Here is a 15,127-nt window from a genome sequence, read left to right on the forward strand (position 1 = left end):
CCTTCTGTCCCCCGATTAGACCGCGAGCCCGTCATTGGGCAGGGATTGTCTCTATGTGGCCGAATTGTACATTCCAAGCGCTCGGTACAGTGCTGTGCACATAGTAAGCGCTCAATAAGTACTATCGAATGAATCGAATGAATGAATACCACCCTGGACCACCCTCTCCCCGAACAAATTTGAGGCGGCCACAGGTTCGGTGCTCCGTCCTCCTCAACTCCGGCCGGGGAATGAGAGAGGATGGATCAGTCAGTAGTACTTATTGAGCACCTCCTGGGCACAGCACCGAACCAAACTCTTGGAAGAGTTCAGTAGGGTTAGTAGATGCTTTCCTTGCCTTCGGGGAGCTCGGAGTCTAGTCGAGGGAACGAATACTAAAGAAAATCTACACGTTGGAGGAAGCAAAAGGAGGGTAATATGTGTATTTAAATATGTGTATATAATATATATTAATATATAGGCTTATACAATGAAAAGGGGCCCCATTTGGGTCAGGGCCTACGTCCAGCCTGACTATCGTGTATCTTAGTAGAGCGCCTGGCACAGAGTAAGCGCTTGACGGGTACCGTAAAAAAATCACCATCATTTTCATCATCCTCATCTGAGTGATTTGGCCCATGTGAGTTTTGGGAAGTGATGAAGAGGTAGGTGGCGAGAGGAGAGGTGAATCCCTCTAGAACGTAAGCTCACCGTGGGCAGAGAGCGTGTCTACCACCTCCATTCTACTGTACTCCCCCAAGGGCCTAGTACAGTGCTCTGCACACGGGAAGCGCTCGAGAAGTACCTTTGATGGATTGATTCAATCAGGGAAGGGCTCGAAGAGGAGGTGGGCTTTCCGAAAGGTTTTGAAGGTAGTTCTCCCTCCCTCTCCCTTCCCCCTGTCACCGTCCCTGATAGAGGAGGTTACTCCCAGTGACAGGAATGCAGATTTAGCCATGGCAGTCCGAGCTTCTACTATCTGGAATCAGAGAAGCGGTTGGCAGAGGAGCTGGGGCGTAGGCACCGTTTTAGACTCCGTGGAGACCCTATCGTGGGGAGGTGAAATGGATCCCCCTTTCCCATTAAAGGCCCCTCCGGTTCTCTTCCCTCATATTTCTCTCTCCCTCTTTCTTTCTCTCCCACTTTCTCCCTCCCTCTTTCTCTCTCCCTCTTTCTTTCCTTTTCTCTTTTCCTCTCTTTCTCTCCCTTTTCCTCTCACTCTTTCTCTCCCTCCCATGGCTCAGTGGAAAGAGCCCGGGCTTGGGAATCGGAGGTCATGGGTTCTGATCCCGGCTCCGCTGCTTGTCAGGTGTGTGACCTTGGGCAAGTCCCTTAACTTCTCTGTGCCTTAGGTCCCTCATCTGTAAAATGGGGGTGAAGACTGTGAGCCCTACGTGGGACAACCTGATTCCCTTGTATCTACTCCAGCGCTTAGAACGGTGCTCGGCACATAGTAAGCGCTTAACAAAGACCAATATTATTATTGTTATTTCTCTCTCCCTCCGTCCTCTCTTTTTCTCTCCCTCCCTTCCTTTCTTTATCTCCCTCCTTTTTCTCTCCCTCCCTCCTCTCCCCGCCCCCCCTTCTCCCTCTTATGTGTCTCCTCCACAGTCGGGGGCCCTTTTGAATCCAAATACAGGTGTGTCATTCATTTGCTTTGTAAATGAGGTCAAAAGAAATATGCCCCCACCACCCGCCGCCGCACCCCTCGTTGGGTGCTTCTAGCTGTTTAAACTTGCGCAGGGATTATTGACCCAGGTCTTGGCCTTGGCCAGATGGGTCCCCAAGAGGCTTATCAGTTGGTCGTGTGAGGAAGAGAATGCCGAGTTGGTCAGAGGATTAGAAAATCATTCTCCCTTCCCAGCCGGGCAGGCCGGGCCGGGCGAGCCTAACGCATTCGCTTCCCTGTTCCCCGGGCACATCGGAGTGCAAACCTCTTCCCGCCGCCTGCATGGTGACCATTTGAGAACCCGGCTCCCCCAACCAGACGGTAAGCTCCCCGAGGGCAGGGGTGGCCTCTCCTGGCTCTAGTCTCTTTCCCAGCGCTCGCTTTGGTGCATTCTGTTGTAGCGTATTCACCCAAGCACTTAATGCAGTGCTCTGCACGTAGTGAGCGCTCCATGAATACCGTTGATTGATTGCGCCCAGGGTGTGTGGAGTAGAGAGGATGGATTGATTGATGGATGATTGATTGGGCCGTTCGGTAGCTGGGGAGGGACTGGCCTGACCTCTGAGGATCTCAGGGTCACAGGCCCCCCCAGGTCCTCAGATGCTTCCCCGGGGCCCCTGGAGAACGGGGGAAAGACGCGGAAAAGCGGATTCTGCAGGTCTGAGTGGACCCCCAGAGGGGCGCTGGGTTGGGCAGATCTGGCAGCTCAGTGCTGGGCGTGTGCGCACATGACTGTGTGTGTGCGTTTGTGTGTGTACACACGCGTCCGTGCGTGCTTGCAAGTGTGTGCCCGCTCCCCCTGCCTCCTGGCAGACCCCAAGGGAGGGAAAGGCCACCTGGAAGTAGTTTGTGAGGAAAGAGGTTTCGGGGGGAATCCATCTCTGGTGGCTTTGAAATCAGTCAATCGGTGGTATCCATTGAGCGCTTGCTGGGTGCGGAGCACTGTTCTAAGATCTGGGGAGAATACGGCACCCTAGAGTCCGTAGACTGGGAAGCAGCGTGGCCGAGGGGATAGAGCCCGGGCCCGGGAGTCAGAGGACCTGGGTTCTAATGCAGGCTCCGCCTCTCGTCTGCCGCGTGACTTCGGGCAAGTCACTCTATTCCTACTCCCTCCTGCTTAGACTGTGAGCTCCCCGTGGGACGGAGACTGTGTCCAACCCGATTGTCTTGTAACTACCCCAGCGCTTAGAATAGTGCTGGGCACATAGTAAGCGCTGAACAAATATCACAAGGAGCTGACGGGGGCTGAGCGTACCCTCCCCCGTTACCGTTAACCCAGCTCCTCTACCGAAGAGCGCGGAGGGCGGGCCTCGCCCCCGATCCGCGCCCTCTCGGAAGAATCGAGTGGCGAAAGTCAGGACACTTGTAAATCCCCGTCCTCGGTGGGGAGACGAGGCCTCCTCGGCCGTGATCTTTGAACTCCCGGTGCGCCGGGCCACTCCAGTCGGAGGCCAGCCCGTCCACCAAGTGGCTCCGGAGGCGAGGTTGTAGTGAGAGGCCCCCCTCACCCTCGTGATCAAGCCCGACTCCCCTCTCCCCCCATCCCGGGTCCGTCTACACTAGTGGGAGGGTGAGGAGTGCTGCTTCATAATACCACTGACATTTGTTAAGCGCTCACTATGTGCCAAGTACTGTTCTAAGCACTGGGGTAGCTACAAGGTAGGTCGGACGCAGTCCCTGTCCCACACAGTGCTCGCAGTCTCGTTTTCCCCGTTTTACAGACGAAGTAACCGAGGCCCAGAGAAGCGTAGTGACTTGCCCGAGGTCCCCAGCAGATGCGCGGCCGAACCGGGGTTAGAGCCCACGACCCGTGACTCCCAGGCCCGGGCTCTTTCCGCTAGGCCACGCTGCCTCAGGGACCGGAAAGGCCCCAGCCACCCACCCGGCCAGCTCAGCTGTCTCGTGCCGGGGGTCCGTGGGGCAGATCGGAGCTGCTGGCGGGTGGCCCAGAGGGTCATCCGTGGGAGCATCCCAGGCTGGCCGCCTACTGACCACACGTACATATATATATATGAAGCAGCGTGGCTCGGTGGAACGAGCCCGGGCTTGGGAGTCAGAGGTCACGGGTTCGAATCCCGGATCTGCCACTTGTCAGCTGCGTGACCGTAGGCAAGTCACTTAACTTCTCTGTGCCTCAGTTACCTCGTCTGTAAAATGGGGATGAAGACTGTGAGCCCCACGTGGGACAACCTGATTATCCTGTGTCTACCCCAGCGCTTAGAACAGTGCTTTGCACATAGTAAGCGCATAACAACTACCAACATTATTATTATTATATATATGTAGACTATAGATATCTGTAATTTATTTATCTGTTGCATTCATTCGTTCAATTGTATTTATTAAGCATTTACTATGTGCAGAAAACCATACTAAGCGCTGGGAAAAGTCCAACACAGCAATACAAGGTGACGTTCCTTGCCCACAACAAGTTCAGTCTAGAGAGGGAGAGACGGACATCAGTAGAAATAAATAAAATGACAGATAGGTAAAATAAGTGCTGTGGGGCTGGTGGGGCAGGGGGAGTGTAAAGGGAGCAAGTCAGGACGACTCAGAGAGGAATAATAATAATAATGATGGTATTTGTTAAGCGCTTACTGTGTGCCGAGCACTCTTCTAAGCACTAGGGTAGACACAAGGTTATCAGGGCGTCCCACGTGAGGCTCACGGTCTTAATCCCCATTTTACAGATGGGGTCACTGAGGCACAGAGAAGTTAAGGGGCTGGCCCAAGGTCACACAGCAGACAAGTGGCGGACCTGCGATCGGAACCCACGTCCTTCGACTCCCAAGCCCGGGCTCTTTCCATTGAGTCCCCCGCTTCCCGTAATATATTAATGTCTGCCTCCCTGTCTAGACTGTGAGCTCGTTGTGGGTGGGAATGAGTCTGTTGTTCTGTTGTAGTCTCCCAAGCGCTTAGTACGGTGCTCTGCAGGCAGTGAGCGCTCAGTAAAGACGATGGAAAGCATGAATGAATGATGCTGGAGGGTGGGGTTGTGCAGAGGCATTCCTACGCCCTTAGTTATTTCCCTCCAAAAAACCCCCACCGGAAGGAGGAGCCGGGCTGCCGCAGCCGGGCGGGAGAAGGGGGGAAGGGGCCGAGGGGAACCCGTCCCGGACCAGGGAGGTGGTGGGATGGGGGGCCGGGCGGGGGGCCGGCGGAGCCTGTCTCAGACGCCCGGGGCGGGCATGCTTGTGGATGCAGAGCTCCCCAGCCGGGCCCCTGCTTACAGTTCCCACTTGCCTGGCCCTTTCCATCAATTGTATTTATTGAGCGCTTACTCTGTGCAGAGCACTGGATTAAGCGCTTTGGATTTAGGAGAGCCTTGATTTTGCCTACAACCAACTTACAGTCTAGAGGACTTTCTCAGGCGCGGTCATCCACGCGTCCCTCCCTGTGTGGAGAGAACCCTGCCTTTTTTTTTTTTATGGTATTTGTAAAGAGCTTATTAGGTGCCAGGAGCTGTACTAAGCGCTGGGATAGATCCAAGGTAATCAGGTTGGACACAGTCCTTGCCCCAAGTGGGGCTCATAGTCTCAATCCCCATTTTCCAGACGAGGGAGCTGAAGCTCAGAGAAGTAGAGTGACTTGTCCAGGGTCACACGGCAGAGCCGGAATTAGAACCTGCGTCCTTCTGACTCCCGGGCCCCGGGCAGGAAGGGGAGGGGAAGGTTTGTCTTGGCCCCGGTGGTTTTCGCAGGGCTGAGAGTTTGTTTAACCAGCGGGTGACCTCCCCCACCCTCTGCCGTTCTGGAAGCAGTCCTTTCGCCGAAGCGACCAATCACTCCGGGGGAAGAGAGAGAAGCAGCGTGGCCTAGTGGATAGAGCCCGGGCCCGGGAGTCGGAAGGACCCGGGTTCTACTCCCGGCTCCTCCGCTTGCCCGCTGTGTGACCTCGGTCAGGTCACTTCACTTTTCTGGGCCTCAGTTACCTCATCTATAAAATGGTGGTTAAGACTGCGAGCCCTCCGTGGTTACAGACCGCGTCCAACCTGACTGACTTGTTTCTACACTACCGCTCAGTACGGTGCCTGGCACACGGTAAGTGCTCAAATGCCCTAAAAAACAAGAAACCCCAACAGACTATGAGGTTTTCTGCAGGAAGTTGGGGTGGTAAGGCCGGGGTCTGCTGTCCATCAATCAATCAGTGGTATTTAGTGAGCGCTGACTACGTGCGGAACACTGTACTAAGCACTTGGGAGAGTATAATAATAATGGTGATATTTGTTAAGCGCTTACTATGTGCCAAGCGCTGTTCTAAGCGCTGGGGTAGATAGAAGGTAATCAGGGTGTCCCACGTGAGGCTCACGGTCGTAATCCCCATTTTCTAGAAGAGGTGACCGAGGCACAGAGAAGTTGTGACTTGCCCAGATCACACAGCTGAAAAGTGTGGCATCTCCCTGCGAGGTGTCGGCCGGTTCTGCGCCGTGCCTCGGTTTGCCCTTGAAGTGCGGCCCCTGTCCTACGCCCCTCCCCACCCCACCCCCGGGTGCCGTGTTTGAGACCTCCTGGTTTGCCCCAGCCGCCCGGGAAGCCTTCCGTTCGGATGCTTGGAATTGGGAGTGGATGACTTCCATTGGATTGGCCTTGGTGGGTTGCGATCTTCCCCCCGCCCGGCTCCCCCCCCAACCCCTTTATGCCATCCTCCCAGGGTCGGGGGCCATTTCATTCATTCGATGGCATTAATTGAGCGCTTACCGCCTGCAGAGCATTCTACTGAGCGCTTGAGAGAGTAATTTCTCCCTTTGGCCCTCGGATGTCTCTGGCAGAAGGTGCCCAATGCGCCGCCCCGTTTCGACGGAGCCGTTGGGTACCCGCGGGGCGGAAGCGCTAATTAGGATTTCGATCCATTTGGAAGTAAATGCCACTGAGGCGGCTTCGGTAGTCCAGAAATTTGAGTCAGCTGGGAAATCTGTTGCCACAAGAGAAGCGGCGTGGTGTTGTGGATAGAGCATGGGCCTGGGAGTCAGAAGGTTATGGGTTCTAATCCTGGCACTGCCACTCGTCTGCTGTGACCTTGGGCAAGTCACTTCACTTCTCTCTGCCTCAGTTACCTCATCTGCAAAATGGGGATGGAGACTGAGAGCCCTATGTGGGGATAGGGACCGTGTCCATCCCGCTTCGCTTGTATCCACCCCAGTGCTTAGAACAGTGCCTGGCATTGTAATTAATTATTACAATTTAATTATTAATATTTAATCATATAATACAGTGTGTGCAATATGCAATATTAATATTATTAATATAGTAATGTAATAATAATGCTTCCTTCATTCTCTGCCTTCCCCCATCCCCATCAGAGAAGCGGTATGGCCAGGTGGAAGGAGCCTAGGCCTGGGAGTCAGAGGACCTGGCTTCTGTCACGTGTCTGCTATGTGACCTCAGGCAACTCACGTCACTTCTCTGGGCTTTGGTTTCCAAAGCTGTGAAATGGGGTTTCAATATCGGTTCTCCCTCCCCCTTAGATTGTGAGCCCCAAGTGGGACAGGGACTGCATCCGACCTGATTACCTTGCATTTACCCCAGCGCTTGGAACAGTGCTTTACATGTAACGATCGCTCAGCAAACACCATGATAATAATAGAGCAGAAGCTACTGTGGCAGGGAACGGGATTCAAGCATGGTGACTGTACTTCCTGTGCGTAACGTGTCCCGTTCTCCTTCACCGTAGACAGGGAACATGTCTACTAACTCCACTGCATTGTACTCTCCTGAGCGTTTAGTCCAGAGAAGCAGAGTGACCTAGTGGCTCGAACACAGGCCTGGGAGTCAGAAGGACTTGGGTTCTAATCCAGGGTCCGCCATTTGTCTGCTGTGTGACCTTGGGTAAGTCACTTCACTTCACTTCCCTCATCTGTAAAATAGGGATTAAGGCTGGGAGCCTCGTGGAGGTCAGGGACTGCGTCCAACCCGATTACCTCGTATCCATCTCAGCGCTTAGTACAATGCTCGGCGCATAATAAGCGCTAAACAAACGGCACCGTTATTACCATTAGTGTTCTGCGCACGGTACGGGCTCAGAAAATACCGTGGACCGATTGGTTGCTTCGGCCCGCTGCATTCAGGCGCCGCTCGGCCGTCGAGGAGGGAGCGGCTCTTTTTGAGCAAGAGCTCCGTCGGCCATCGGGGACGAGGAGGAAGAAGAGAAAATGGCAGCCCAATCCATCACGGGACCCGACCGAAACGGGGGCTGTACGGGGCTCGGGACTTGGGGGCCGCTCTGGCCTCTTCAGGCTCACGCGGGCATTTCAGCTTCAGGGGGCTGTGGGGGCGATGGGGAGGTCTCCGAATGCCGCTCCTTGGCCCGTCCCGGCCGGCTCTGTGGGACCACCCACCATGCTTCCATCTCGGGGGAGAGTCCGACCGCTCCTGGCAGTCAGTCACTCGTACTTATTGAGCACTTACCCTGTGCACAGCACTGTACTAAGCACTTGGGGGCCGGGACGGACACTAGAACGGGATCCACTGAGCTCGGCTCCGTCGGATTTGTCATCTGTCCCCCGAGAGGCCGGGGCCTCGTCCTCCTCGGACGGATCGGATTTATCGCACTTTATCGGGGAGGAGAGAGGCGATAGAGCTGGTTTCTGCCCTCCGGGAAATTCAGGTCAGGTGCCTTCCGGCCATTGGCTTAAGGGAGTTCCCAACTGGCAGGTTCCTTCTATTGTTTCCGAGGGGAGCAGTAAAGATGGATTCCTTGACCCAGGCCCCCTCCCCCTCCCGGTTCTCCACCTCCCCCCCCCCCCCACCCACCAGCCGGTTCTGCCACCTGCCGCGGTGGGAGATCGAGTCACGGGCCCAGCGACCGTTGGAGCGTTGAGGGCGCCCCGGGAGCCGTCAGGTGATCGAGCCTCCCCCCTCCGTCCAGCCCCCTCTCCGGCCCGGGCTGGGGCAGGCGTGTGCACCCGCCACCGAACCGCGCCCGGCCCTCGCGTGTCCGCCCGCCTCCGAGCTGTGGCACCGCGAGCCCGCCGGCCGGGAGGAAGGAGGGCGAGCGGCTCCCCCGACTCCATTTCGGGAGCTCGTGCCCGCGTGCGTCGGAGCATACGACGGCGGCGCCTTAGCCGCCCACCTGTTCCCCGCGGACTTTGAGATCGGATAACGCCCGGTACGAGGCCGGGAATGCGGCCCCGGCGGGGGATCGAGTGTGGGGTCCGGTCGGGGCGGGGAGCGGGCCGCCCGGGTGGACCCCCCGCAGGCCGCAAAGCCTAAGGTCGGGCGGGGCCGGGCTGCGCGGACGGGGAAGGTGACGGAACGGGGGGGGCACCGCCGTACCCGGCTGAGGGGGGCGGAGGGGGCGGCCTCCCCACCAGAAGGACCAGCGAGGGAAGAGAGGGATGCAGAAATGAGGCCACCTGTTTGTTCCGCCTCCTTTGAGCCGTGGCTGGGGCTCCCCCCGCTCCCACCGCTGCGCCGCCCCCTTGGAGAGCCAGCCTGGTCCCCACGGCCTGCAGACCCCAGCCGGAGCTGAGGGGCCGGCAGTGGGACCCTCCCCGTGCTCAGGAGCGGCTGCTCCGGAAGAGCCCCCGACCCAGGAGAACTTCAGCCTCCTTAATAATAATCGTATTTGTTAAGCTCTTACTATGTGCCAGGCACTGTACTAAGCGCTGGGATGGATACAGGCAAATCAGGTTGGACACAGTCCCTGTCCCGCTTAGGGCTCACAGTCTTAATCCCCATTTTACAGATGTGGTGACCGAGGCACAGAGAAGTGAAGTGCCTCGCCCAAGGTCACACAGCAGACAAGTGGCGGAGCCCTTGGGTCCCAACCCCATCCCGACACCAGCTTCGTTCTTCCCTAGTGTCACCGGCCCCGGGTCGCTTAGCCACTCCCTCCCCCGCTGCTGGCGTCAAGGAATGTGTCTGTTTATTGTTCTGTTGTACTCTCCCAAGCGCTTAGTACAGTGCTCTGCGCACAGTAAGCGCTCAATAAATACGATAGAATGAATGAATGGCAAGAGACCTGGGCTTCCAGCTCAGGGTGGGGACTCCCGCTCCCCACAGGTAAATAATAATAATAGTAATAATGGTATTTTTTAAGCGCTTACTATGTGTCCGAGCACTGTTTTAAGCACCGGGGAAGATACAAGCTAATCAGGTTGGACGCAGTCCGTGTCCCACGTAGGGCTCCCAGTCTTAATTCCCATTTTAGAGACGAGGGAGCTAAGGCCCAGAGAAGTGAATCGATCGATTAATGGTTTTTATTGAGCCTTAGTGTGTGCAGAGGACAGTGCAATCGAGTCGGTAGACACGTTTCCTGCCCGCAGCGATTTCCCCGGCTTAGAGGGGGAGACGGACGTTAATATAAATAAGCGACAGATACGTACCTAAGTGCTGTGGGGCTGAGAAGTGAAGTGACTTACCCAAGGTCACCTAGCAGACGGGGGGGGGGGGTGGGGGTTGGAGCTGGGATGTGAATGGGTTGGTGTGTGCCCTCGCTCTCTGTCTCACGCTGTCACACAAACACGCTCACTCTCTCGCACTCTCCCGCCGTCTCACACACTCACACAAACACACTCTCGCACTCTTGACCCCACACGTTCTCACACACACAAACACGCTCTGTCAGACACTCTCATTAACACACACATTCTGTCACACACCCATTTTCTCACACATAGTCTCTTTCACTCACCTCTCACACACACCCTGTCACGAGCACATGCTCGCTCACACACATACGTTCTCACACACATTCTCTCTCACACACATACTCTCACATACACAATCACACCTAGACTCCCTCTCTGTCTCTCTCTCACACACACACACACACACACAAAAGCATCCCGGAGGCCGAGCATAACAGTCAGTAAGTTGGCCGTAATTTCCATCGTTGAAAACGGGAAACGCAGCCTCCAGGCCGTATCTCTCCTCCACGGCGGCGTGACTGCTCACCCAAAGGAGCGCCTGCTTGGGTACAATGGGCGTATTGTGCCGTGGGAGACGGATGACTGGATCCGGGCCGGGCCGACCTGACGGGAAACCGACCCGCTGCGGCCGGACCTCCCGACTTGGCCGCTGACGCGCTTGGCCTTCTGGGACGGGGATGGATTTTTCCACCCAACGGGGACCCCAGACCCTATTTTTTTATGGTGTTGGATCAGCACTTACTTAGTGCCAGGCACTGTACTAAGCCCCGGGGTCCACGCGGGCTGGACCCGGTCCATGTCGCAAGTGGGCCTCACCGTCTTAACACCCATTTTACGGATGAGGGAACTGAGGCCCGGAGAAGTGAAGCGCCCAAGGTCACCCAGCAGACAAGGGGAGGAGCCAGGATTAGAACCCAGGTCCTTCTGACTTCCGGGCGCGGTCTCTACCCACCGGGCCACGCTGCTTCTCGTGGAGCCGAGAGCGGGTTGCAGGGGGCGGAGGTGGGGGCGGCGGCCCGCCCCCGGCCGATTCTTCTCTCTTCCTCCCAGCCGTTCCCCCGCTGCAGGCGTGGCGGGGCGGCCGGCGGGTCACGCGGGTGCGGTGCCGTCGCGTGAGGAGGCGAGGGGCGCCCCGTCTTCCGCCGTCATCCGGCCCCCATCCCCTCACTCCCACCCCACGGACCGGAGGCTTGGTCGGGAGTTCCCGCCGGCCGCTTGGGAGCAGGTGAGAGATTGGTAACGACAGGTCCAGGGAGATGTCTCCCTCTCCTCCGGGCCCCCAGCTTGGGCGGGACGCCCCTGTGCCTCGGGCACCCAGAGCGGGATCTCCCTGTGCCTCCGAGCCCTCGGTGCGGGCGGGAGCCCCCATCGCGAGACCTCCCCCGTGCCCCCAGCCCCTTAGCGCGGGAGGGACCACCTCCGCCTCTGGGCCCCCAGCGTAGGACCCCTGTGCCTCAAGGTCCCCGGTAAGGGCGGGATCCTCCCTCCCCCAAGCCTCTGAGCCCCCAGGGTGGGTCCCCCGTGCCCCCAGGGTGGGTCCCCAGACTGGGACCCCCTGTGTCTCTGGGTCTCCAGCGTGGGTCCCCCTCCAAGCCCGAAGTGCCCGCGGGCGGGACCCCGTGGTTCTGTGCCCCCAGCTCTGGCTGGAGCCCAAGGTCAGGAGAGGTTAATGATTAAGCACCTTTCCTCCTCAGCCAGCCTTCTGCACACAATGCTTTTCCTCCAGGGGAAGGTTTTGTGCTGTTCCAAAAGGAGGGGCCCGGTCCCTTGTTTTTCTGGCTACTGGTCCCTTCCCCTGGCAGGGCCCCTCTGGACCCCAGCCGCCTCGTGCCCTGGCCGGCCGGTGCCGGAGGAAGGGGCCGACGGGCGCTCTTGTGGGCAGAGGTGTTCTCTGGTCAGGGGACTTGACCGTCCCGTAGTAGAAACCCAGACTTGAGCGGGCCCTTGGGGTCGGAGCCGAGCCCGTGGAAGGGATCCGTGAGGGGAGAGGAAGGGGGGGCAATCTTGCCATCGGGGGTTGGGGTCCTCGAAAGCTGTCGGTATTATATGGGAATGTGTGAAAATGTCTTCCAACTTGGCACTCTTGGCTGTTCGTCTCCCTCCCCACCCTCGCCCCACCCATCCCACCTCCCTCCAGGCCAGAGAGGTTCCCGGGGTACCCAGCCTTGGCAGGGACTGGGGAGGGACTCTTTTATGGTATCGTTAAACCCTTATTATGTGTCAAACACTGTCCTGGGGTAGGTACAAGTTAATGAGGTTGAACACAGTACCCTTCCTGCATGAGGTTCACAGTCTAAGTGGGAGGGAGGAGGGAGGCGACTCGCCCGAGCTCACACAGCAAGCAGTTGGCAGGGCTGGGATTAGCACCCAGGGCCTCTGACTCCCAGGCCCGGGCTCCTTCCGCTACGTCACGCCGCTTCTGTAACGGCTGGGCCCTGGGCTGCCGGGGATAACGATAAAATTAATAATACTAATGGTGGTATATGTCAAGCACTTACTATGTGCCAGGCACTGTACTAAGCACTGGGGTGGATACAAGCGAATTGGGTTGGACACCGTCCCTGTCCCATTTGGGGCTCGCTGTCTCGATCCCCGTTTTTCAGCTGAGGTAACTGAGGCCCAGAAAATGAATTGACTTGCCCAAGGTCACACAGCAGACAAGCGGCAGAGCTGGGATTAGAACCCATGACCTTCTGATCTTCTGACTCCCAGGCCCGTTCTCTATCTACTACTCCAAGCCGCTTCTCGTGATGGTGGCGAGGTGGGCGCAGTGGCCAAGGGGAGGGTGAGGGGGCCGGGCGGAGGTGGAGCTCCTAGTAGTGTCTTTTCCGGGTTCTAGAGGAGGCTGCCGGGCTCTCATCCGGCCACCCCCCGTGGGTTCCCCGACCCCGTTGGACTTGCCGTCCTTCTGTAACGGCTCCGAGCGGACTCGGTCTTCTTGCCCCGGGGGGCACCTGTTGCCCATCCCGGGAGGACCTCTCCCGCCGACCCCAGGGGCAGCGCCTTGTGGCCCGGTCATTCCGCGCCCGGGCCGGGGTCAACGTTTCCGCCCACTGACCCTCTAGTTGCCGGGGGGGCCGGGATGACAGTTGTGTGGAACGGGGAACCACTGATTCTCTCTCGGGGGCGGAGAGGAGGCGGTGGAGGATCAGGGAGGGAGCCCAGTCCATCCCAGCGACCCTGGGGGCCTCACTGGGTGGAGGTGGCGACGATGGCCGTTCTCTCCTGCCGTTATTCAAAAGGGCTGCAACCCAGCCCTCACACCGACCTCCTCTAATGCCAACCGCCGTGCCTCCATCTGGTCTATCTCGCCGCCGCCGACCTCTAGCCCTTGTCCTGCCTCTGGCCCGGATCGTCCTCCCTCTGAGCTCTTCGTGGGCCGTGAGTGTGTCTGTGATAATGTGCTCTCCCAAAAGCTCTGTGCATCCCTCTCTGCACAGTAAGCGCTCAATAAATACCGTCGATTGGTATCCGGCGGACGGTTGCTCTCCCCCCCTTCAAAGCCTTATTGAAGATACATCCCTCTCCCAAGAGGCCTTCCCTGACTAAATCCCTCATTTCCTCTCCTCCTACTCCCTTTTGTGTCACCCTGATTAGCTCCCTTTATTGGCCACCCCCAGCCCCACACCACTTATGTCCCTATCCATAATTTCTTTATTCATAGTAATGTCTGTCTCCCCGTCTGGACCCTAAGCTCGCTGTGGGCTGGGGATGTGTCAGTTTACTGATTTATTGTCCTCTTCCAAGCGCTCAGTTCAGTCCTCTGCATACAATAAGCACTCGGTGAATCCCACTCCTGATGGATTGCTTGGTTTCCGTGGGCGGGGTTGGCTGGCTGCAGAACTAAGAAGCAGCCCTGCCTAGGGGGTAGAACACGGGCAAGGGAGTCAGAGGACCTGGGTTCTAATCCCGACTCCGCCACTTGTCTCCTGTGGGACCCTGGGCAAACCGCTGTACTTCTCTGGGCCTCCGTTACCTCATCTGTAAAACGGGGGTGAAGGCTGAACCCTATGCGGGACAGGGACTGTGTCCAACCCAGTTTGCTTGTATCCACCCCAGTGGTTAATACAGTGCCTGGCACATAGTAAGCGCTTAACAAATGCCATTATTGTTATTGTCATTATGTGGGATGTGAACTGTGTCCAACCTGATTAGCTTATGTCCACCCCCGCGCTTAGACGCCTAGTAAGCGCCTACCAAATATCATTATTACTATTATCATTATTCTCTGTGCCTCAGTTCCCTCATCTGAAAAATGGGGATTAAGACTGCGAACCCCGAGTGGAACCGGGACTGGGTCCAACCCGGTTGTCTTGCGCCTACCCCGGGGCTTAGTACAGTGCCCGGCACATAGTAAGCGCTTAACAAATGCCATGAAAAGGAAAAAAAATAAATAAAAGGCCGTTCGAAAAACCTCTCCTTCAGCCAGCCTGGAGGCGTAGAAGAGAAAGAGGAAGCTGGACAGCTGGCTATCGTCCATCCACTGGGTCCCCAGGTTCATTTCCCCCAACCTCAGACTTCCCTCCCAGGCGGTTCTTCAAGCAGGCTTCCTCCCTGGGTCCTAGCAGTTAGTCAATCAGTGTGTGCAGAACATTGTACTAAGCGCTTCGGGGAGTCCAGTACCGCAGAATTATCACCAAGCCACTCTGCTTCAATGATGATGAAGATGATGACAGTAAATGGTGGTTTTTTTAAGCGCTCATTGCGTGTCAGGCACCATTCAAAGGACCGGGGTAGATAGGATTAATCGTGTTGGACGCAGCCTCCCCCCGTCCCACGTGGGGCTTCCAGTCTAAGTAGGAAGGAGGACAGGTATTTACAGGTGAGCCGCACGGCCTCGTGGATAGAGCCCAAGCCCGGAAGTCAGAAGGACCTGCGTTCTAATCCCGACTCCGCCACTTGTCTGCCGTGTCACCTTGGACAAGTCACTCTGCTTCTCTGAGCCTCAGTCCCCTCATCTGGAAAATGGGGATTAAGACTGAGAGCCCGGTGAGGGAGAGATCGAGTCCAACTTGATTAGCCTGTATCTACCCCAGCGCTTAATCCAAAGCCCGTCACTGGGCGGGGATTGTCTCTATCTGTTGCCGAATTGTACATTCCAAGCGCTTAGT

The 15,127-nt window shown here is 57.1% G+C and overlaps 1 protein-coding gene across 3 annotated transcripts in view; it reads left to right on the forward strand.

Moving 5' to 3' along the window:
- SIPA1L3 (signal induced proliferation associated 1 like 3) overlaps positions 1-15,127 on the forward strand; it is a 103,558-nt gene that overhangs the window by 18,135 nt on the left and 70,296 nt on the right. The window contains exon 1 of one of the 3 annotated variants that reach the window (XM_029065187.2): positions 8,625-8,752. The exons of the other annotated variants lie outside the window; for them this stretch is intronic. The gene's annotated coding sequence lies outside the window, so the exon portion shown is untranslated. Of the gene's footprint in view, positions 1-8,624; positions 8,753-15,127 lie in introns of those variants that run through there. 3 annotated transcript variants of the gene reach the window in all.

The sequence above is a fragment of the Ornithorhynchus anatinus genome, chromosome 5, assembly GCF_004115215.2.
Source record: "Ornithorhynchus anatinus isolate Pmale09 chromosome 5, mOrnAna1.pri.v4, whole genome shotgun sequence".
Lineage (NCBI taxonomy): Eukaryota > Metazoa > Chordata > Mammalia > Monotremata > Ornithorhynchidae > Ornithorhynchus > Ornithorhynchus anatinus.